Source organism: Macaca mulatta, chromosome 10 (genome assembly GCF_049350105.2).
Source record: "Macaca mulatta isolate MMU2019108-1 chromosome 10, T2T-MMU8v2.0, whole genome shotgun sequence".
NCBI lineage: Eukaryota > Metazoa > Chordata > Mammalia > Primates > Cercopithecidae > Macaca > Macaca mulatta.
This window is the reverse complement of record NC_133415.1, coordinates 35434424-35460359: the sequence shown is the minus strand read 5'-3', so window position 1 is coordinate 35460359 and position 25936 is coordinate 35434424. Positions and strand designations below refer to the sequence as shown.

The 25936-nt window shown below is 37.6% G+C and overlaps 2 pseudogenes; both read right to left on the bottom strand.

Moving 5' to 3' along the window:
* The window catches only part of LOC114670397 (phosphatidylinositol 3,4,5-trisphosphate 3-phosphatase TPTE2-like), a 314879-nt pseudogene extending 290576 nt beyond the window's left edge, over positions 1-24303 (bottom strand).
* LOC114670398 (cytochrome c pseudogene) lies at positions 12254-12571 on the bottom strand (annotated as a pseudogene).
* Positions 24304-25936: the final 1633 nt, after the last annotated feature.

Below are 25936 nucleotides of genomic sequence, written 5' to 3'. Positions count from 1 at the left end.
GTACAACTCAATATTGCAAAGTTGTCAGTTCTCTCAAGTTAATAATTTCAATGTAGTTCCAACAAAAATCCTAAAAGCGTTTTATTATGGCATTTCACAAAATGACTTTAAAACTGAACATAATAATAAAGTTCCAAGGAGAGCAAGACTATTCTGCCTTTATCAAACTACATTATAAAGCTACAAATATTACAAAAGTGTGGTAGAGAGAAGTTAGAAACAGTTTTGAATATTTATAGAAATTTAGTATATTACTGAGAGGGATTACAAATTAATGGAGAACAAAATAGCATGCAATTGATGGTGTTGGGACAATTGGCTATCTATATGAAAAAAATACCTCTCCCAACTTCCAATTAGATTAAAGACCCAAATATTAAAAATAGAACTTGAATATTTTTGAAGAAATGTGGAATATCTTCACTACATTAGTATAGGGGTGAATTTCTTAAACATGACAGAAAAGCATGAAATACATACACACACATAGATGAACAAATTTTACTACCTTCAAAATTACAAACTCCTCTCCAGGCACGATGGCTCATGCCTGTAATCCCAGCACTTTGGGAAGCTGAGGTGGGTGGATCACTTGAGTCCAGGAGTTCGAGACCAGTGTGGGCAACATAGTGAGACCCTGTCTCTACCAAAAATACAAAAATTAGCCAGGCATGGTGATGCTCGCCTGTAGTCCCACCTACTCAGAGGGGCTGAGATGGGAGGATCGCTTGAGCCCCAGGAGTTTCAGGCTGCAATGAGCCGATCATGCCACTGCACTCCAGCCTGACAGAGTGAGATCATGTCTCAAAACAAAACAAAAATTTACAAACTTTTGTACAACAAAATAAATCACAATCAAATTTAAAAGGCAACATGTTGGGAGAATGTAATTGCAATACTAAGAAAAATTGGCATTCAGATTCTTGATGAACTCCTATAAATCAATATAAAATATTTTTACTATCATGATACTATTGGTAACCTGTAGGCAGCAACCACAGAAGACAGCAAGACTAATATGAATGAACACTTAAAAAAGAGGCTGCTCTGGTACATACCAGCTGAATGTTAATCCTCTAAATAACCTTTAACAAAATCAACAAAATATTATGTGAACACAGAATAATGTAAACCCCCTCTCAGCAAAAAAGAAAAAAGTCAAATTTGAAACGAATGCTTTCCTTCAAGCAAGGAATTAGCATTAGTTAATAGAAAACTGATGCTAACTTCTTGAATGATAACATTTTAGGTTGGGCAATGTGAAATGGCCATTTTTAAAGCAAAAGATGGTTTAAAACTGGCAATTTCAAATGATTCAACCTCTATATTCTTAATTTAACTATGGTATTGTAAATTGCCAGTTTATACACAATATTCCAACCTGTAGAGCTAAACACAGAACCTGTATATCAACTAATATACAGCTAAACACAGAACCTGTATATTAACTAATGGGCTTGAAACTAGTCAATAAGACTAAAACTTGATTTTACTGAATTATGTAAGTCAGTTTACAGTGTTATGTTTTCCTGGAATTTGATATAAAAATTGATTTAGAGCCCACTAAAAATGTAATTATTTATGTTTGTCAAAAATTGTGAAATATGCTTAGATGATTAGTTAAAGCCTAAACCTGAAGAGAGAAAATCTAACTAAACTTAAATTGGTTGAATTTACAAAATTGGCCTCTTTATCCCCATTTTAACCCCACCAATGTCAACTTCTTTGTATCATTACACTATAAAATTTCCAGTGTAATTTTTGAAATAGCATCTCTGTTGGTTCCCTTAATCTAAAAGGTTTTCACAAAGTTTAAGAACAACCTTAAATATTACTGGAACAAAAACAGACATGTAGACCAATGGAACAAAATAGAAAGCCCCAGAATAAATCCATGCATTTATAGTCAGCTGATGTTCGACAAAGGTGCCAAGAATCCAAGATGGGGAAAGGACAGTCTCTTCAATAAACAATACGGGGGAAACTGAATATCTACTTGTGGAAGAATGAAATTGCAACCTTTCTCACCCATATACAAAAATCAACTCAAAGTAAATGCTTAACTGTGAAACCTGAAACTGGAAAACTACTAGAAGAAAACATAGGTGAAAATCTTCTTGACATTGGTCTGGGACAAGATATTTTTGGATATGACTGAAAAACATAAGCAACAAAAGAAAAAGTAGACAAATGATACTGTATCAAACTAAAATGCTTTTGCACAGCAAAGGAAACATTTGTAGAGTAAAGAGACAACCTACAGAACGGGAGAAAATATCTACAAAGCATACATTTGATAATAGGTTAATAGATTTTTTTTAAAAAGGAACTCAGACAACACAATAGCAAGAGAACAAGTTACTTCTCTAGAAAATGGGCAAAGAACCTGACAAGGTATTTCCCAAAAGAAGACACACAAATGGCTGAGAGGTATATGAGAAAATGCTAAACATCATTAATCATCAGGGAAAAGCAAATTAAAACCATAGAGATATCCTCACACCTGTTAGGATGGTCATTAACACAAAGACAAAAGAAGAGTTGGTGAGGATGCAGAGAAAAGGGATCCCCCTTGTACACTGTTGGTGTGAATGTAAATTAGTAGTTATTGTGGAAAACAGCACTGATTCCTCAAAAAAATAAAAATAGAACTACCATATGATTTGGAGATTCCACTTCTGGGTATATATCCAAAGGAAATGAAATCTGCACTCCCATGTTCACTGCAGCATTATTCCTAATACCCAAGCTATGGAGTCCATGTAAATGTCATCAATGGATGAATGGATAAAGGACATGTGGTATGTATAAATAAAGGCATACTCTTCAGCCTTAGAGGATATCCTGTCACTTGAGATAATGTGGATGAATCTGGAGAACATTGTGCTAGGTGGAATAAACCAGGCATAGAAAGACAAATATTGCATGTCTCACTTATTCATGGAATCTAAAAATGTCAAATTCATAGAAGCAGAGAGTAGAGTGGTTACCAGGGTTACCAGGGACTGGGGGGACAAAAGTGGGGGGATTGTGGAGATGTTGGTTTTTACTTTATTATTATTATTTTTTTAGATGGAGTTTTCTTCTTGTTGCCCAGGCTGGAGTGCAATGGTGCAATCTTGTCTCACTGCAACCTCTGCCTTCCGGGTTCAAGCGATTCTTCTGCCTCAGCCTCCGGAGTAGCTGGGATTACAGGTGTATGCCACCGCACCCGGCTAATGTTTTGTATTTTTAGTAGAGATAGGGCTTCACCATGTGATCCACCTGCCTCAGCCTCCCAAAGTGCTGGGATTACAGGTGTGAGCCACTGTGCCCAGCCTGAGATGTTGATTAAAGGATGCAAAATTTCAATTAGACAGGAAGAATAAGTTCAGGAAATTTATTGTACAACATAGTGACCATAGTTAATGATAATGTATACTTGAAAATTGCTGAGAGAGTAGATTTTAAAAGTTCTCACCACAAAAATATGTGGAGCAATGAATATGTTAATTAGCTTGATTTAGCCATTTCACAATGCTTATATACATCAAAACATCATATTGTACATCATAAATATATCGATTTTTATGTTAATTTAAAAATTTAAAAAGATCAGCCTTAAATAAAACAAAAGTACTCTGACATTCTAAAATTAAAGACTGTTTCTATTTTGAGAGCTATAAACTGGCAAAGCAAAAATAAAGAAATCCAAATACTAGGAAAACGAGGGAAAATATGCTCAACCTTCCATAGTTCTTTTTTCCTGCTTTCTTTCCTTCCTTATCCTCTCCCTGTCTCCTACCCTTCCTCCTCTCCTCTTTCCTTTCTCCTTCCCTTCTTTCAGTCTTGGGGCTAATATTTTTAAATGCTAACAATTGTTAATATGTATTAATAGCAATATGTATCTTGTTCTTGTACTTTATCTATATTTACATGTCTTTAGAAAGGGAGAAATAAAAAGGAAAATGTTATTACCTCACCTCCTTTACAGCTAATCGCTACGATGTTTTCAAGATCTTGAGCCATCCACTCATTTACTTCCTTGGTGAAAACCACCATCTCACTGATTTCAAGTTTAAGATTTTTAGTTAAAATATTTTCAAAAAATCAAGCCCAATATAATTAGCCCTCTTCTGATAGTAAACTTAGCATAAAACTTACTGTAGAGTGGGGACATTATGATCATCAATCATGATTCTACTGACCCTATTATGCAAGTGTTTAGGATCATAAGCTCTTTCACCTAAAATAAATAATATGTATGTCATATCTCTATAGGGAATAATATGATAAACAATGAAGTTATGAATAAATTAACATATCTTATTGGAATTCCTTATCTATCTTCAAAAAGAGCTTTCCAAGTCGCTCCTGCCACTCTAAAATAAACGCAGGGGTCTCAAAAACGTAAGGATGGTAGTGGTTTATCCATCTCATGTAACCTAAACTCAACTTATTTTTGTTTAATAGGTATAATTTTTAACTTTCTAGCAGATCATTCATTATATTATTGCAGGGTAGTTAGAAACCACACAAGAGGCAAATGTAGCTGACCAAAATTATTGCCCCCTGAAAATGTCTATTGAGTATACAGGTAGAGGAAAAAATCAAGAGAGACAGAATATTAATCTGGGTTACAACCTATTTTCCACAGAGTTTTTTGCTTTTTTCCCATCTAGGGCTCTGCTCTCATCACAGCCCACTGCTGGTGGGGCAGAGGACTCGTTTGTTAAATTGTCTATGTCCTCATAACACAATCTGGCAGGAAAAACAGAAAGATTTTCCTAAACCTAATATCGCTAGAACAGAGCTTCCCGAAAATGGTTTGCTTCCACTCCAGCCTCACTGGTCCTGCCAAAAGCCTCCTCCTTCACAGGGAACTTTGTGCTGCTGGGCTAACTCCTTCTACTAAATGGGGCCAGTCCAAGATGGGGATTTTTAAATTCATTCCTTGCCACCACCAAATACTTACGATTAAATGCAAGGTAAAAAGCATAATCATCTTCTTACATACAGTAAACTGTTTTCTATCTACAGTAGCAAAACATAGAGTAATGTACATACTGCATAGATTGTACACTCGATAGTGGTTTGGATGTTTCTTATCTAGAAACCGCACGACTTCCTAAAAAAGACAAACACATATCTTACATATTTACATGGCACCAACATAAGCTATTTCCTAGGGGGAACCTAAAATGGTTATTGCTTTCATTAATTTGTCTCTCACTAGCATCTTCTAGGGGAGATTTAGGGAATACAAGGTATGCAAATTTCAAGTTCTAATCCACTGTGATTTTTCAAATAGTCCACAAAGTGTGTTTGGCTACTCAGATGAATCTCTTGTAAATACACACTGTTTAAGCTATCAGATAAGGAAATTAGCTGGTTAACTAACTTTAAGTAATTTGTTCTAAATCATTAATTCACAGTTAATGTGGTTCTTGTTTAAATCTAATTCATATTGGAGTTCTTATTTAAATTTAATTATGGATAGATACATCTTTAGAGAGTGATCTTCATATTACAGTCTACCTAAGCACTATGTAAACAAATAAATGCAAAAAGCATATAGTGTTATTGTGTGTATGCATGATAGAAAAATATAAACATATCAAATTTTAAATAACTGGTAACAATATGGAGACTGTTTTGGCTCATCTGTTCTCTTATTTTTTAAAATGAAGATATATGTGTACCTATGAGTGTGTGTGTGTATATATATGTATATATATGTGTAACCTTTAAAATGAAAAACAAATAGTAGTTATTATTTAAAATACAGTTAATACCACTATATGAATCCAACTTTCAGTAAATGTACCTTTCTGAAACATATACACACATAAGTATATATCTCTGTGCAACAACAAAAATGACACAAAATCTTAAAACTGATTAGTATGTTACCCTCAGAGCAATGTTTACTGGCTTAATATTGAGAAAAATAAAATTAAGGTATCAAAATCATCCATTTATTCAACTAGCTATCTCTGTTAGGAAGAAATAATAAGTCAAAAAGATGAACACTCTGAATCTACATAGTGGGGGAGGCAAGGAAAAACAGTTTTATATACTTCAGAATTCATGGAATTTCTTACATAAAATTCATATGGGTTTAGAAATCACATATAAAAACTACAAATGTCTATGAGATATTTAAGCAAATTTTAAGCAATTCTTTGGATGAGGAAGAACTGAAAGTGTTGAATCAATGGAAGATCAATAGGCTTAGGTTTGACTTCATAAAAATCTGAAATTTCAGCTTAAAAATGCTATAATGAATAACAGGGGAAGTGATTTTTCAGAAAAATGGACTGAATGAGGACTATGCCTAGTATGATAAATTAATAATTCATTAACAACTTTAATATTACTCACCTTATAGATAAATGCGCCAAGGACATAAACAATCCATAAAAGAGAAAATCTAACTGATTAACAACCTACATAAATATTCAGTGTCACCAATAAAGAAGTCAAAACAATGACATGCCATTTGCACCCATGAAATTAACCCTTTCCCTTTTAATGAGAAAATCCAATGTTGGCAAAATAAGGCATGAAATTTAAAACTTTGATTTATTGTTGATACAAGAATACAACTGCTCTTGGATTTGGCAATATATATTAAGAACCCTAAAAATATTCATACTCTTAGCTAGGTAATGTCACTCCTAGCAATCTATATGGAAAAAGCCTTATGTGCAAAGATGTCTGTTACTGTATTATTGATTATAGTGACACTTAAATGTCCAACATTAGAGGTTAATCACAGAACTAATGAAATATCATGCAACCATTAGAATACAGTCCTGTCCTTCATTTCACTTTATTTTATTTTATTTTATTTTGAGATGGAGTTTCACTCTTGTTGCCCAGGCTGGAGTGTAATGGTGTGATATCAGCTCACTGCAACCTCTGCCTCCCAGGTTCAAGCAATTCTCCTGCCTCAGCCTCCTGAGTAGCTGGGATTATAGGCGCCTGCCACCACATCTGGCTAATTTTTTGTATTTTTAGTAGAGACGGGGTTTCACCATGTTAGCCAGGCTAGTTTTGAACTCCTAACCTCAAGTGATCCACCCTCCTCAACCTCCCAAAGTGCTGGGATTACAGGTGTGAGCCCCCACGCCAGCCCCTGTCCTTCATTCTCTCAACAAGTATCTTACAGTGGTAATTTGTGTGTAGCCTTCCTTAGTATACATATATAGAAAAACAGTCAATATTTGCTTTTTCATGGGAAAACAAATATACCTGGATGGTTAAGCTTTAGGGATTTTTCTGAATCCACTTCCTAGTTCTCTCAATGTCTAAAAAATTACATATATATATTTTTTGTAATCATATAATATATAATTTTTATAATCATATATATATATATCAACTCAATATTTAGATGATTTACTGCTGTGTTTTCTGATCTAAGTAGTTTACTGAAGACTCTAAATACCTCTTATCCAAATTAGGTGAAAAAGGACATAAAGAATCTAGAAAAAATTTCAACTCTGCTAAGAATCTACATTTTTCTGGTCACAATCTGTCAACAGATGGACAGTTTCTGTTTTCAGCCAGAATAAAGCGATTCAATTCTACCAAGAACAGAAATTAAAAGATGGTTAAGAAGATTGTAGGAATGTAGGTAATTGCATATCTGATTTTTCTCAATAGCTCAGCCTTTGCATGGGCTCACTAAGTTTATAATTTCTGAAACTCTTCCTTGTGATGCAAAAGTAGAAAATGCTATCTACTCCACAAGGCCAGGTGTGGTGGCTCACACCTGTAATCCCAAGCCTTCTTGCAACAAACTCCACCTCCGGGTTTTCCTAAATCTACCAAACTCTTCTCTCTGCCTATCTTAGTACATTCCTTGATTTGGAGGCAAAGGTATACTTCTGTACTTGCATGAGGTGGTAGCAGTGGCCAAACGTGTTGATGCTTCCACCATAGTGCTTGTCTCTCCACTAACTCTATGGGTCCTGCATCTCTAAAGTTTCTGCTACTTCAAGGCAGCATCTGACATTTCCCCACTAGTCAATTTACCACTTATGAAACTGTAATGTCTGCTTTGCATATTCGCTGCTGTTCAAAATGTAACCCTGCAACTTTATTCCCTTTTAAGAATAAAGGGGAATCACATGACTGTTTAGCATCCACTCAGGAGTTAAGTATGCCTGGATTTGAATCTTCTCCCTTTTAGCCAAAATTGATTTAATACACTTTGTAGATGGTTCTCAAATATGACAGAGACACTCCCAGTGCAGGATATGCTGTTATCATTGAACATGCAATCACTGAAGTGCTCCATGGCCTGATTCCCAGCCTGCCCAGTAGCTGAATTAGTAGCTTAGATTTGGGGCTGCACTCTGGCAGTTGAAAGACTAAATATTAATATGGATGGTAGATTTGCTTTTTGGGTGGTTTATGATTTGTGGAATTTATTAAAAACACGTGATTACCTCCTTTTTGGATACTCTGATTAAAAGTGGTAAAGGAATCAATGACTTATTAGTACTTTGTCAATGCCCCAAGGAGATAACAGTTTAATAACTGATAGAAACCAAGAGTCTAGAGATCACTCCAGAAGGAAATAGTCATGTCTTTGTTTTGATTTACATGCTAAAAGTTTTTGGCTTTTTAAAAACACCCCAGCTAATATTAAGTGTTGCCAAATTTGTATTAGTCACCACCAAATCTACTAAAAGAAATTGGCTCAATTTAGACATGCTATAATTAACTCACAGTTATTAGCTTAACCTGCTTTAAAAAACAATATTAGCAATCAAGAGATGTTTTACCCATAAAGATGGAATTTGAAAATTTTGGGATGGCTGCCCTCAAGTGCCATGACCCATCCAGTGGGCCCTAGTCACGTTACTCCATGACTGTGCCCATTAAGAGCGACAAAAAGTAATTCCACCTCCAATAAATAGTTTGAAACAATTTTCAAAATTGGCCAAGGGAGTGGTAGAGTCATGTCTTAGCCGAGAATAGCATAACCTGGGTGAGATGTGGTTCAGACCCTTCTCTTCAAGGTTTTTAGGTATTTACAAATGTACTTTTATACAATTGCTGAAGTCTTGAGTCTCTGACTATATATTAGTTATTTCTTGTGAACTATCTGCATGTATAAAAATGCTTCCTTGCCTGAGAATAAGGTAGAATCATTCCATCAGTGGTCTCAATTCTTCACCTTTTCCTGAATCCAAGCCCTCATATTTCACCTCGTAGTACCCTTTCACTCTAATTTTGTGTTCCATTATGTGAGTTGATTTGGCCACTGGGATGCCACAAAGGAGAGGCCTGCAAAAGCACTGGCAAGATTCCACTCTAGCTCTTTTCTTTTGCCATTACCATGAAACATATCCATCATATTCATCCGGATGGAGGATGAAGATGAGTTGAGCAGATAGGAGTTACCCAAGGCACTTAAGCTAAGGTAATTGTAGGCCAGCTGACAAAGACATTTCAAGGAAAGAAAACTACATGTCACTCATGAACACAGATGAAAAGTTCTACATAAAATATTAGCAAACAGAATCTAGTGTTATATAAAAAAGATAATACGTTAAGACCAAAGGGAATTTATTCCAAAAATAAAAAAGGTTAGTTTAACATTTGAAAATCTCATTAATGGAATAACAGAAAAACATTTTGATTACCTTGATAGATGCAGAAAAAATATCTGATATATTCAATACCAATTCATGATTCAAAACTTTTAGCAAACTAGAAATAAATGGACTGTGTTAATCTAGTAAGGAATGACTATAAAAGCCTATAGCAAACATCATTTCAAATAGTGAAGCATGAAATTCTTTCCACCCAAGTTTAGGAACAGGGCAAGGCTGCCTCCTCTTACCACTTCTATTCAATATTACAGTGAAAGTACTAGATAATTCAATAAAGAAAGAAAATAGTATAAAAAGTGGGAAGAAAGTAGTAACTTTATATGATCATATACATTTAAAAAATCCCAGGGAATCTACACATTCATTATTAAAATGAATGTGTGAATTTATGAAGGATGCTAGATGTAAAGTCAACATACAAGGCCAGGTGTGGTGGCTCACACCTGTAATCCCAGCACTTTGGGAGGCTGAGGTGGAAGGACTCTTTGAATCCAGGAGCTCAAGACCAGCCTGGGTCAATGAGACCAGAGAGACTCCTTCTGTACAAAAATTAACTAAAAAACATTAGCCAAGTGTGGTGATGCCTGCTTATAGTCCCAGCTATGTGGGAGACTGAGGTGGGAGAATCGCTTGAGCCCAGGTGCCACTGCACTGCTGGCACCTGTGGTGACAGAGCAAGGCCCTGTCTTAAGACAAACAAATAAACAATAGTCAATATGCAAAAATTAGTTATGTTCCTATATACCAATAGCAAATATTTAGAAAATGAAGATCTTCAAATATCATTTAAAATAGCATAAAAACTTATCAACTACGTAGAAATAAAACTAACAAAAGATGTGTAAAACCTGTACACTACAAACACTGCTAAAAGAAATCAAAGAAGATGTCAGTAGAGAGATGTATTATGTTCATGAGTTGGAAATCTCAGTATTTTTAGATGTCAGTTCTCTCCAAATTAAGCTATGTAGTCAATGTCCAAGTCAAAATACTAACAGGGTGTGTGGGGGGTGGGGAGTGGGGGATGGAGGGGGCGTTGAGTGGAGGTGTGTGTATGTAAATTGCCAAGATGATTCTAAAATTTATATGGAAATTCAAAAAATCTAGGAAAGCCAAGATAGTTTTTAAACAAAGAAGTATACAGTTGGAGGACTTATAGACAAGTTTTCAAGAGTCACTACAAAGCCATAATAATTAAAACTGTGATCTGGACTTAAGTACAGACAGTCATAATGAAAGGACGAAAAGCCCAGAAACAGACCTATACATATATGTGCACGTTATTTGCAATAAACACACCTCTGCAATTCATTGGGGGAAATTATGCTTTTTACAATAAATGGTACAGGAGGAATTGATAGCTATGTGAAAAACATGAACCTTGATACTTTATATCTTTACAACAATTAATTGGAGGTCAGTCATAGACCAAAATATTGATAGAGGTGTTAGTTACATGTATATATACTTACGTATAATATCATCAAGATAAACACTTGGTTAGTGAAACCTACTATATGTGTTATACCTCAATAAAAATGTGGTTATATATGCATGCATGTATAATGTATACTTACATCAGGCATATGTATATACAGATAATTTTATATATCTTTTTTACTTCAACTTTTATTTTAGATTCAGGGGTACGTGCACAGGATGTGCAAGTTTTTTACATAGGTAAATGTGTGCCATGGTGGTTTACTGCACAGATCATCCCATCCCTAGGCATTAAGCCCAGCATCCATTAGCTGTTCTTCCTGATGCTCTCCTTCCTCCATCCCCTCCCTCCCGACAGGCCCCAGTGTGTGTTATTCCCTACCGTGTGCCCATGTGTTCTCATTGTCAGCTCCCACATATAAGTGAGAACATGCGGTGTTTGGTTTTCTGTTCCTGTGTTAGTTTGCTGAGGATAACAACTTCCAGCTCCATTCATGTCCCTGCAAAGGATGCAATCTTGTTCCTTTTAATGGCTGCACAGTTTTCTATGGGTGTTTATGTACCATATTTTCTTTTTGTTGTTGTTTTTTAAGTGTTAAATACTCTTTATTTGAAATTACACAGAAACCACACAAAATGCCTTTGAATCAGTAAAAGGAATCATCTTAAATACAGGGCATTCTAATTAGATTGGCATAGTTAAGGCCAAAAATACAAAGTAGACATTGCTACCTTATCCTCAACCCTTGCCTGTAAAAGGCAAATAAACACAAAATACAGGTGAATCTTGCTTGGTTCTGAGACAGTGAAGAAATTTCCCCAGTATTTAAATATATTCACATAACCAGTCATATAAATCTAAATATAAAGCAATATAAATATAAAACCAATCTCCAATAAGTTTTAAGATGGTACTCACCATCTTTGTGAAAAGTTGAACATTATTAACAAAGTCTAATCATATCTTTAGAAGGGGTAAGCAGTGATAGCATTTACTGAATTGGAATCACTATTAATATTCAAGAACCAGACTTACTCATTTAACCACAAGCCAGTCTTAGTTTTAAATCAGGACTGCCCAACAAAATATTCTGACAGTCATTCATAATCTGAATTCTGGTGTATGAGATCTACTAAATTATGGTACACATAAAAAAGTCATGAGACATTTCTGTTTTGTAATATAAGGCAGTGGCCAATTATTACTCACTTGTAGCTTTTTTGAGATAAGCTATCAAGTCTGCCCTTTCTGCCTTCTTCTTAATGCTGGCAAAGATCATTTTTGTTCCAGGAATGTACTTCCTGGGATTCTCCAAATACTCTGTCAGTGTATCCTCTCCCCAGGTGATGCCTTTCTTCTTACCAGTGTCTATGTAAGAGAATCCAATGGCCTGACCTGTCTTCCACCTGAAGAGACCATGGAGATTAGGCCCAGTCTTGTGCTTGTCTCCTTTTTCCACAGTGTGGCACTAGGCACACTTCTGAACAAAAATCTTCTTACCTTTCTCAACATCACCCATATTTAATTCTCTCTTTCGTCACTGGCGCTACAAAGGTTCCTGCTCAGAAGCCAGAAGTCCCACTCTATGTACCACATTTTCTTTATTCAATCTATCATTGACTGGCATTTAGGTTGATTCCATGTCTTTGCTATTGTGAATACTGCTGCAATGAACATATGTGTGCATGCATGTATCTTTATAAGACAATGATTTATATTCCTTTGGGTATATACTCCATAATGGGATTGCTGGGTCAGATGGTATTTCTGCCTCTAGGTCTTCGAGGAATTGCCACACTGTCTTCCAAAGGGGTTGAACTAATTTACACACCCACCAACAGTGTAAAAGCATTCTTTTTTCTCCGCAACCTTCCCAGCATCTGTTGTTTTTTGGCTTTTTAATATAGCCATTCTGACTGGCATGAGATGGTATCTCATTGTGGTTTTGTTTGCATTTCTTTAATGATCAGTGATGTTGAGCTTTTTTTTTTCATATTTTTGTTGACTGCATGCATGTCTCTTTGGGGAAGTGTCTGTTCAGATCCTTTGCCTGATCCTTTGTCTGTTCAGATCCTTTTTAAAGGGGTTGTTTTTTTCTTGTAAATTTAAGTTCCTCATAGACTCAGAACGAGGTATTACCAGCGAAGGCCGCGAAACAGCAAAGATGGCAGCCAGCTCCTTCCTTTGGAAGCTCCAACCCAGGGGGATACTGACCTATAGCCAGCCCACACACACCTGCAGGAGGTGGCTGGAGACCTCTGTTGCGCGTTCTCACCCAGTTAGGAGGCATGGGATCAGGGACCCCTCCAAAGAAGCAGTCTGGTTGCTTTGGGGTAGAGCAGGTGTGCCGCATTGTGGGGGATACTTCCTCCTGCAACCCACCCGTATTCTCCAAAGCCAGCAGGTTGGAGTGGCTGAGTTGGCCAAACTACAGAGACGGCAGCTGCCCCTCCGGCCAGGAGCTCCATTTCAGGGAGAGATCAAAGCTCTGTCCATAGAACCATTGCTGGAGTGGTTAAAGCCCCACAGGGATTCCTGCCCAGTGAGGAGGAATGAATTGGGGTCCTGCTTAAAGAAGCAGTCTGGTCACGATCTGGCAAGCCAGCTGTGCTGTGTTGTGGGGAACTCTTCCTTGTCCGGACTGTATTCTCCATAGCTGGCAGGCTGGAGTGGCTGAGTCTATGAACCACAGTGATGCCGGCTGCCTCTCACCACCTCCCCGGGAACTCAGACCCATCTGAGGTGGATTCCAGCCTGCTGCTTTTGGCAGGCTAGGATTCCAAGCCAGTGGGTCTTAACTTGTGAAGTGCCATGGAAATGGGGCCTGTAGAATGACGCTGCCTGGCTCCCTGGATTCAGCCCCCTTCCCAGAGATACATATGGACAGATTTCCCACTGTGCTGAAGATCCCGGGTGCTAGAGTGTGTCAAACTCCTGGGTTTCTGTGTGTGCCTGAGCAGCTGATGTGCGCGACTCCATACAGTTCTGTGTAGCAGACCCAAGGCCCTGGTGGCATGGGCTCACAAGGGGATCTCCTGATCCATGGCTTGCAAAGATCCATGGGAGAAACAGTTTCCTGGGCAGGATTGCACAATCCCTCGCTGCTTCCCTTGGCTGGGAGTGGGGGTTCCTTTGGCTCCATGCTGCCCCTGGCTGGGCCATCGCACCCTCTCCCTGCTTTTCTTCGTTCTCCATTGGCCGACCTGTTCATCCAGTCAGTCCCAACGTGAGAACCTGGATATCTCAGTTGAAGGTGCTGAATTCCCTCGCCGCTTTTCATTCCTCTTTGTGAGCGCTGCAGACTGCAGTTGCTTCTAATTGGCCATCTTGCATCACTCTAAACATTTCTTTTTCAGCCCAGTTCTTAATTCCTATAGTCCCTCGTTTATCACCAGTTTCTTGATAAAATAATCTGTCCACGTTCTCCAGTCATGGGATGATGACTCAGGCCGGGGGTCCAGGACATTTTCTAGGAAGCAGCTGAACTTGCAGCCCTGCCCTGTTGGGAACTGAGCTAACGCACCGCAGAGAGGCGCTGTCCTGTTGGGAACTGAGGTAACCCACCGCAGAGAGGCGCTGTCCTGTTGGGAACTGAGGTAACCCACGGCAGAGAGGCGCTGTCCTGTTGGGAACTGAGCTAACACACCGCAGAGGGGTACTGTCCTATTCGGAACTGAGCTAACACACCACAGAGAGCTACTGTCCTGTTGGGAACTGAACTAACACACTGCAGAGAGCTACTCCTTCCACCTCTCAGCAACTGATGCCGGCCCTCGATAATTATACTTTTATTGAGATATAATAAGTATTGTAAATTACATAAAATTAAACAATGATCCTTTCAGCTGGCATTTCACAGTAAACAGCATTATATGTTTGAAATTAATTTAGTCATCCACAGAGCCTAAACCAGTATGCCCTCACTATAATTTAGGATCTCAACCTAAGAATACCCATTTTGGTTATAGCATCCCCATCTGTCTTCCCTATGGCAGACTATCAAAAAAGGCCACAATTCTTTATAATTCCTTTTATCAAGAATTCGAGTTTATTTTCTACTCCTTGAATCCAGACTGGTACTGTAATTTGCATTGTCCAGTAAAATAGGGTAGAAGTAATATATAATTTTGAGCCTGGGCCTTAAGAGGATTTGCATTGCTTTGTTGCCACTCCAGGGACTCTTGCCTCTGCCATCATGTGAACAGGACTGAAGTAGCCTACTGGAGAATGAGAGACCACCTGGGGCCATTCAGCCAAGTCAGGTTATTTTCTTTCCTTTCATTTAAAAAATCTGTTTCCTTCATTCTTTAAAAATATTTTTAATCGACACATAACACTTGTTCATATTTAGAAGGTAGAGAGGGATATCTCAATACCTATATACAACATGTAATGATAAAATCAGGATAATCAGCATATCTATCACCTCAAATATTTATCATTGTTTGTGTTGGGAACACTCAACATCCTCTCTATTTAAAAATATACAATAAATTATTGTTAACTGTACTCACCCTACAGCACTATAGAACACCAGAACTTAGTCCTATCTGTAAGCTTAAATCCGATATTTCTTTGTTGATTTTCTGTCTGGATGATCTGTCCCATGGTAAGAGTGGGGTGTTAAAGGCCCCAACTGTTACTGCATTGAAGTCTATCTTTCCCTTTAGATCTAATAATATTTGCCTTGTTTATCTGAATGCTCTAGTGTTGGGTACATATATATTTACAATTATTATATCTTATTGCTAAGTTGATCCCTTTATTATCAAATGACCTTCTTTGTCTCTTCATACAGTTTGACTTAAAGTCTGTTTTACCTGATAAGTATGGCTACCGCTACTCGCTTTTGGTTTCTGTTTGGCTGAAATAATTTCTTCTATCCCTTCGCTTTCAGTCTATATGAACCTTTACAGGTAAAGTTAGTTTATTGTAGGCAGTATACAGTTGGGTCTTTTTTTTTTTTAATTTTGGCAGCCAACTCTATATCTTTTAATTGGGAATTTGATCTGTTTATATTACATTCAAGGTTACTATTAATAGATGAGGCTTTATCCTGTCATTTTGTTCAATTTTTTTCTGGTTGTTTTGTATATCCTTTGTTCTTTTCTTCCCCTATTTTTTTTTTTTTTAAATCTTTGTGGTTTGGTCATTTTCTGTAGTGATAAAGTTTGATTCCTTTCTCTTTCTCATGTGCATATCTGTGCTACCAGTGAGTTTTATACTTTCGTGTGTTTTCACAATGGTAATCATCCTCTTGCTTCCAGATGTAGAACCACCTTAAGCAGTACTTATAAGGCCAGTTTAGTGGTGATGAATTCCTTCAGTTTTTGCTTGTCTAGGAAATACTTTATTTCTCCCTCATTTCTAGGGGATAGCTCTGCTGGGTATAGTGTTCTTGGTTGACAGTTTTGTTTATTTTTTTCCTTCAGTACTTTGAATATATCATCCCATCTCATTGTCTACTGACCTGTAAAGTTTCCACTGGGAAATCTACTGTTAATCAAATGGAGATTCCCTTATATGTGACTTGATGCTTTTTTCTTGCTGTTTTTAATATTTCCTTTCTTTTTTGGATACAGTCTTGCTCTGTCACCAAGGCTGTAGTGCGGTGGTGTGATCTTGGCCCACTGCAACCTCCACCTCCTGGGTTTAAGCAATTCTTGTGGTTCAGCCCCCCAAGTAACTGGAAGTACAGGTTCATGCCACCACACCCAGCTAATTTTTTTGTATTATTAGTGGAAATGGGGTTTCTTCATGTTGGTCATGCTCATCTTGAACTCCTGGCCTCAAGTGATCTACCCGCCTCAGCCTCCCGAAGTGCTGGGATTACAGGTGTGAGCCACCACACCTGACGAATATTCCCTCTTTTTGACTTTTGACAGTTCGACTATTATGCACCTCAGAGAAGAACTTTTTGGGTTGAATCTATTTGAGAACCTTTGAGCTTCCTAGATTTTGGCCATATCTCTCCCATGTCTGTTTTTAAACCTCTTGATTGCTTTTTTTTTTTTTTTTTGAGATAGGGTCTCGCTCTGCCACCAAGGCTGGAGTGCAGTGGCACAATCTTGGCTCACTGCAACCTCCACCTCCTGGGTTCAAGCAATTCTCATGTCTCAGCCTCCCAAGTAGCTTGGATTGCAGGCATGCGCCACCAAACCCAACTAATTTTTTTATCTTTTAGAGACAGGATTTTGCCATGTTAATCAGGCTTGTCTTGAACTCCTGGCCTCAAGTGATGCACTGCCTTGGCCTCCCAAAGTGCTGGGATAACAGGTGTGAACCACTGCACCTGGACTCTTGATGGTATTTTTATTTTATTCCTTAAATTCTTCAGCTCCAAAATCTCTGTCTGGTTTTTAATGACATATATATATCCTTGTTGAATTTCTCATAAGATCATAAATTGTTTTTCTAATTTCATTGATTTGTCTATCTGTATTCTCTGTATCTCATAGAGTTTCCTTAAGATCATTATTTTGAATTTCTTAGCCATTTGACATACTCTTAAAATTTAGGGTCTGTTCATGGGGAATTATTGTGTTTCTTTGGAGGTGTAATGTTTCCTTGCTTTTTATGTTTCTTGGGGCCCTAAATTGATTTTTGCACATCTACGGGAACAGTTGCCTCTTCCAATGTTAGAGAGCTTTCATAAAGAAATACTTTTTCCAATAGTTGTCCCCTATAGTGTTCATTGAGCAGGGTGCTTTGACTTTGGTTCTGGGTGGGTGCAGTAATATAGTCTTCATGCGACTTTTTTGGCTATAATCAGAATTCAGTGGTGTCTGTGAGTGCCTCAGTGGTCTGATGGTGAGTGTTTGTGGAGACAGTGGTATGGTTTTTCTTGGTGTGGGAGCCATCATTCAGATGAGTTCTCAGGCACTAAGCATATGCATGCTAAGTGCAGTGGCTTTGCTAGTTGTGGCATATTGCCACCAGCAGGGTGGGCACCAGGCAGGCCAGTCCTCAGTGCCTTAGAAGTGCATGCAGCATATGGTGGCTCTGCTGGTGAAGGGGGTGGAGCTGTTAGCAGCAGTGAGTGCCAGATGGGATGGGCCTTGGACCTTAGGGGGTGCATGTAGCATGTAGTGGTTCTGTCAGTTAAGGGTAACCAAGTCATTTTAGACTAGTCAGTCCTCAGATGACCCAGTAGCTGCCCATAGATACATGAATGAGCTTAGTTGAGACAGGAAATCCTTTCTGCAGTCACCTGAATTGGACAGTTAAGCCCATGCCAAATTCACAAACCATAGTATCATGAGCCAGATAAATAGTTGCTGTTATAAGCCAGTAAGTTTTGGGGTGGTTTGTAACCACTGGCACAATTGTAACTGGTATTAATCCATTATGATTTTTTTTTTTTTACTTGAAAGAGTACATTTTTAAAAGAATACTGCCGTATCTGGGTCAATAATAAACTCATGACTACACAGTCTACATTCACTGAGAAATGAGTATTTGTCAGATAAAGGCCCTTTCCTCAATTAGATTTCTATAGAAAGACTGCCTTCCAGAAGATGGCAATGACATAGCGATAATACGTTCTGAAAACCAAAACCATCACTATTACAAACATTATTATAGATTTCCTATAACATACAAAAAATAATTTATTCATGATCACACTCCATTTTCACAGAAAAAAAAAAACTTTTAAGATTGAGGTTAACAGAAAAGAGCTAATACTCAGGATAATCAAATAACATATTAAATGATCCAACATAATGACAATTAAACTGGCATGGCGTTCTTAAGACTCCACTAGTACTAACCGTATGCCATGTACTTATGTTGGCCTCAGTATGAAGCTCTCCCTGTTCTTAGAATTTATTTCTTATCTTAAATACCAGAGAAAATCCAAGAGTTCTGGGCACCAGTGATGGTGGGAACTCCCAAGGTGCTTTGCAGCCCTCTGACTCAGAAAACCTGAGATCTACCAAGCACTGACCTCATTCTCTGGGGTTCTAGGATGTGAAGAGGTCTCTCTGGGATCCTTGAGACTCAGAATAACTACTAGAGCTTAATAAATTGAAACTCAAACAGAGTCGGCTGAAAATCCATTCAAGTTCCTATGCTGCAACCGAGTAGTCCTGAAATGAGAAGACATGCAGCCCTTCCATTGCCAGGGCTAAACCACAAATATGTCACACTATCACAGTGGCATATATCCTCATGAATAAAGAATATTTTGAATGAATGTGTCTTACATGAGGCAAAAAAAAAAAATACAATTACAAGAAAAAGTGAAGTAATACAAGTAAATCAACAGTTAAGTGTCACAAACCTGTAACATAAGTGAGGTCTAGGTCAAATCCATCCCTTGTGTATCGCCTTTTGTTTTCTGAAACCTGAGAGTTTAAAATCATCATTAGTTTGTGAAACATTCATATCAACATAAAAATAAAAACATACAGTATAGATATCAACCCTTGCCAATGGGTCCCAAAACACAAAATATTTTTTCCGAATCATAAGCATGTTTTGCCACTTACCAGCCTTCTCATCAGCTTTTCAAGTTGTCTTTTTTGACGAATCAGATGAAAAATTCTTATCAGAATAACAAGTCGTAGAAGTCAAACTAAATGTGTTCATCTAACAATAAATTTAAAAGATCGATTTTTGCTTCAGAAACAGAATTTTATCAATATAAACTATGTCTAGAGCAGCAGTTGTTAACCAGAGGCAATTTTCCCTCCTCTCCCCAATTACCTACCTTGGGAATATTTGGCAATGTCTGGAGGCATTTCGGTTTTCCCAACTGATGTGTGTGTGTGTGTGTGTGTGTGTGTGTGTGTGTGTGTGTGTGTGTGTGTTACTTACATCTAGTGGATAGAGGCCAGGAATTTTGCTAAACAGCCTGCAGTTAATGTAACTGCTCACCACCCTCTCATGACAAAGATCTGGCCCAAAATGTCAGTAATGCTGAGGTTGAGAAATTCTGGTCTAGAGAAATAGTGATACAACAGGCTCTTCGCATTTGTTAATTTAATTTTGGGATTTAAGACTAGCATTTTCAATTTTTCCACATCAAAACAAATTGATTATTCTTGTTCATCTTTGTTATTCCCATGAGTAAGAGAGGTTCACTACAGCTGCTAATGCACATCAGGCAGGCAACAGATTGAGATACTTCCAAAGTGTGCTAGCTGGTATCTCTCCTACCATCAGAAACACTGAAGAAGAGAACTGATGGTCTGGACTAGTGCTTCTCTGATTTGGGCACACGTAAATAAGAGCCATCTGGAAAAGCTTGTTAAGCTGCAGATTGCTGGGTCCCAGAGATACTGATTCAGTGGGTCCAAGGTGGGGCCTAAAGTATTTTTCTTCTTGTATTTCTAGCAAGCTCTCAAGTGATGCTGAGGTTTCTAGTCAGAGGACCACATTGGCTAAAGTTATTTTCAAATAACTCCAAAAGCCTATCACTTAACATGCTTAGTTGGGGCCTGAGCTGTAGTCCAGGGAAACTAGGATACAAAAAGAAATCAGCTATTTGACCCATGAACAAGCTTAGGAAGCCACCATCTACATCCCAGTATACATTTGCTCTTTCATTTTCCTCACTGTCACAATAAAAAAAGAAAAAAAAGTCACCAGGTCCTCATACACTCTTTAGTTTCCTAATCCTAACAGTTCTAACTTTGCCTAAGCTTTCTTTGTGTCTACCACAACTATACTGCAAAACTCTACCATTGTGTTGCCACACGTGTCATCTCCTAGTTTCTGTTCTGTTTGCTATTTTTTAGAAACTCATGATTGAAGTCACTCAAATTTTGCATATGCTCAAATAGATTCCCTCTTGGCTGTAGGAAAAATCCAGACAGAACATTATGTGTAAGGGATTTGTAGTTGAAGCACAGAGGGGAATTGTTTTTAATATAAAATTTTTTTTACATAGCAGATATTAAACTGATAAAAATATTATACTTGATCTTAGCCAAAAGGCCAAAAAAAATGATACAAATGGGAATTTGATGAGAACTTCAAAATGTAGAGAAGTTAAAGTTAGTACAAGAGTAAAAAAGTCCTTCTTTGGGTACTCCATCATCTTCATTCAATTAATGGTACTTAGTGTGGATGCTCTTCACTGGTCCTCAAATGTCACAATCTTTTAGTTTCAAAGTATGTGTGAATTTACCTAAACATTTCATTTTAAAGCAATGTATTTGGTATAGAATGAGAACATTTGAAGTTTAAAAGATTATATAGAAGGCTGGGCGCGGTGGCTCAAGCCTGTAATCCCAGCACTTTGGGAAGCCGAGACAGGCAGATCACGAGGTCAGAAGATCCAGACCATCCTGGCTAACATGGTGAAATCCCTTCTCCACCAAAAAATACAAAAAACTAGCCAGGCGAGGTGGCGGGCGCCTGTAGTCCCAGCTACTGGGGAGGCTGAGGCAGGAGAATGGTGTAAACCCGAGAGGCGGAGCTTGCAGTGAGCTGAGATCTGGCCACTGCACTCCAGCCTGGGCGACAGAGCGAGACTCTGTCTCAAAAAAAAAGATTATATAGAATAAAAGCCACAGAAAATGTAAAATTAATGAAAAACTTTAAGAGAGGTAAGTCTTACATTTCATACCTGGGAATATTCCTAAGAAACTTAATGTCAAAAAAAATGTAAATGACATCAATCAGCAGAGGAGTCACAATAATGGCAGTATCTAAAATGTTAAATAAGTCAGAAAAATACTGCTGTCTCCTGTAATATTAAAAAAAAAAGTTCACTCCCCCCTGCAAGAAGAGCTAGGAATATTTAAAGAACACAAACTATTGACTCATCCACATTAAGAATTCTACTTTCATTAATTATTTAAAATGTATTTTCTAGAGTAGACTAAGAGAAAAATATAACATTCATGGGATGTTTTCAAACAATAAAGTTATATTCATCATTTGACACATATATATGATTAAAGCACCAACATGGCAGTTCAAGTAGTTAATATTTTTGATTGGCTCATAGTCTAGTCTCTCTACTTAGAATAAGAGTAGTTTATATATCATAGTTACAGTGTTCTAACATTTTGCATTTTTCTGTGTACCTACTATTACCAGTGAGTTTTATATCTTAAGGTTGTTACTTACTGCTTATTAATGTCCTTGTCTTTCTGACTGAAGTACTCCCTTTAGCATTTCTTCTAGTACAGGTCTGGTGTTGATGAAATCCCTCAGCTTTTGTTTGTGTGGAAAAGTCTTTATTTCTCCTTCACTTTGAAAGATATTTTCACCGGATACACTGTTTCAGGGTAAATGTTTTTTTCCTTCAGCGCTTTCAATATGTCATGCCACTCTCTCCTGGCCTGAAATGTTTCTACTGAAGAGTCTGCTGCCAGATATATTGTAGCTCCATTGTATATTATTGGTTTCTTTTCTCTTGCTGCTTTTAAGATCCTTTCTTTATCCTTGATCTTTGGGACTGTGATTATTAAATTCCTTGAGGTCGTCTTCGAGTTACATCTGCTTGGTGTTTTATAACTTTCTGGTACTTGGGTATTTGTATCTTTCTGTGGGTTTGGGAAGTTCTGTTACTATCCCTTTGAATAAACTTTCTACACTTCCCATCTCTTTAAGGACAATACCACTTTGATTTGTCCTTTTGAGGCTATTTTCTTGATCCTGTAGGCATGTGTCATTGTTTTTTATTCTTTCCTTTGTCTGCTCTATGTATTTTGAAATAGCCTGTCTTCAAGCTCATTAATTCTGTCTTCTGCTTGATCAATTCTGCTATTAAAAGGCTCTAATGCATTCTTTGGTGTGCCAATTACATTTTTTAGCTCCAGAATTTCTGCTTGATTCTTTTAAATTATTTCAATCTCTTTGTTAAACTTACCTAAATAGAATTATGAATTCCTTCTCTGTGTTGTCTTGAATTTCTTTGAGTTTCTTCAACACAGCTATTTTGATTTCTTTGTCTAAAAGGTCACATATCTCTGTTTCTACAGGATTGGACCCTGGTGTCTTATTTAGTTCATTTGGTGTGGTCATGTTTTCCTGGATAATGTTGATGTGAGCAGATGTTCTTTGGTGTCTGGGAATTGAAGAGTTAGGCATTTATTGTAGTTTTCACTGTATATTGTAGTTTTCACTGTCAGAGCTTGTTTGTACCCATCTTTTTTGGGAAGGCTTTCTAGATATTTGAAAGAACTTGGATATTGTGATCTAAACTGTATCTGCTTTGGGGGCACCCCAAGCCTCCTAAACTCTGTGGTTCTTGCAGACTCACAGTGGTACTGCCTTAATGGTCTTGGACAAGATCCAGGACAATTCTCTGTGTTACCAAAAAGAGAATCTTGTTCTCTTCCCTTACTTTCTCCCAAACAAACAGAGTCTCTCTCTCTCTCTGTTCTGAGGCACCTAAAGCTTGGGGTTGAGTGACACGAGCACCCCTGTGGCCACCACTACTGTGACCTCACTAGGTCAGACCTGAGGCCAGCACAGCACTGGGTCTTGCCCAAGACCTGTTGTAGCCACTCCTTAGCTATTGCATAAGTTTCCTGAAGGCCCTGGGGCTCTACAATCATCACATGGTAAAAACAGCCAGGCCTGTGTCCTTCCCTTCAGGATGGCAAGTTCTCCCAGCCTCTGGGTGGATCCAAAGGTGCTGCCTGGGAATCAGGGCCTAGATCAAAAACTTTTAAAGTCTACCTAGTGTTTTATTGTGCTATGGCTGAGCTGTCACTCAAACCACAAGATGCAGTCCCTCTCACTCTTTCCACCCCTCTCCAAAGGCAGAGGAGCATCAATCCATGGGCACCTCAAACACAGGCCATGGTGGGTACTGCCAGACTACCGCCAATGTTCTTATAAGGCCCAAAGGCTCTTAAGTCAGTTTGTGGTGAATGCTTCTGTTAATTATTTTAAAATGCTTCTTTTTTTGTTTTTTGTTTGTTTGTTTGGTTGGTTTTTTGAGATGGAGTCTTGCCCTGTCACCCAGGCTAGAGTGCAATGGTGTGATCTCAGCTCAGTGCAACTTCTGCCTCCCAGGCTCAAACGATTTTCCTGCCTCAGCCTCCCAAGCAGCTGGGATTACAGGCACCCACCACCACACCCAGTTAATTTTTCCATTTTTAGTAGAGACGGGGTTTCACCATGTTGGCCAGGATTGTTTTGAACTCCTGACCTTGGGGTCCTCCCACCTCAGCCTCCCACAGTGCTTCTTATAAAAGTACAAAATAGCATAATGCATTATAAAAATAATCAAACTTACCCTTCGACAAATACTCGAAGAAGAACATCCATGAGAAAAAATAAGGCAATAGCTAGAGAAATAGAACGATACACCAAAGGAATATAAAGTTTGCTATCATTGAAAATTAGGTCGGCAAGGAGGAGAGTGACATGCAGTAAGACCAGTAAAACTCCAAATATTCTAAAATAAATAAATAAATAAATAAATAAATAAATAAATAAATAAATACATACATACATACAAAGATAAAGGGGCTTTTGTCCCTATAGCTATACTGTATTTAGGCCACTGATCAGGTACCAAAATGTTATTATTTAGTATTAAGCTGCCCAGTGTCAGGAAAAACTGTAATGCCTTAGAATCTCAGAAAGTCACTGTTTTCACCCAATAGAAGCAGTTCTTAATAAACAAAATTCTCACCAAACCACTTCACAAGATATTATCATGCCCTTTTATAGTAGAAACATCAGACCAACACCTCAAGAGAGAAAAGTAAAACTGAATTAAAATCACCTGTGTCTGTTTGGAAACTCTTCTTAAAATTTGAGAATTTTATAAGAAATTTATACCAATTTCTCATAAAAAATAAACCCTCAATCTGGATAATTGTAAAGAATTTATTAATAAACACCAAATGAAAGCATGAGTAACATATGCTCATAAAAGACCAAGATTTTTCATCAGTGACATTTTCAACAAGTACATGATTCCATATTTATGGGTGCTTCTAGCATAGTGATGGGCACGTGAGTCTTGAACTCTAAAGTACCTCCTGCCACTTGCTGTTACATATTCTAAATACATTCTCCATAAATTGATTAGACTATTTGCCTAATCCATGAAGATGAATTAGCCTTCGAAGTACTTTTTTAAAAACTTGCAGCTCAAATTAAAATAGTATTAATTCAAAAGGAAACAATTATATTGCATAAATCTATATCATAGTATGAAATCTCACTCTTATGTAGAGAAGAGTCTAAGTAAATTATTTCCAGAATTAAAGAGTAAGTCTAGATGTATACGGTACTTAATAAAACACTTAACTTATAGAATTTTAACATTTAATTTTCATTAATGTTACTTTTGCAGATGGAAGAAAAACAATATTAATATGTTACTATTAATCTTAGGCAAAAGCGATTTATTTGCAAGTCTTAATGTCCAGCTTAAACCAGAATTCCATGATAAATTAGATTACATTAGAAGGGGCACATGGCTACTTAGCAACTGATGGAAGGTGGAAATGCTTTTTTGTTTTTTTATTTCAGTCTTTCTCATTGAAGTATTAAGTCATATATATATATATATATATATATATATATATATATATATATATATCTTTTTTTTTTAAGATGGAGTATTACTCTGTTGCCCAGCCTGCAGTGCAATGGTGCAATTTCAGCTCACTGCAACCTGTGCCTTCTAGGTTCAAGCGATTCTTCTGCCTCAGCCTCCTGAGTAGCTGGGATTACAGGCACCCGCCATTATGCTCAGTTAATTATTGTATTTTTAGTAGAGATGGGTTTTCACCATGTTAGCCAGGCTGGTCTTGAACTCCTGACTTCAGGTGATCTGCCCGCCTCAGCCTCCCAGAGTGCTGGGATTACAGGCGTGAGCCACCACGCCAAGCCAAGTCTCAAATATATTTAACACATGGTGTTTTCTATGTCCCACATACCCAAATGCAAAGGATGATAC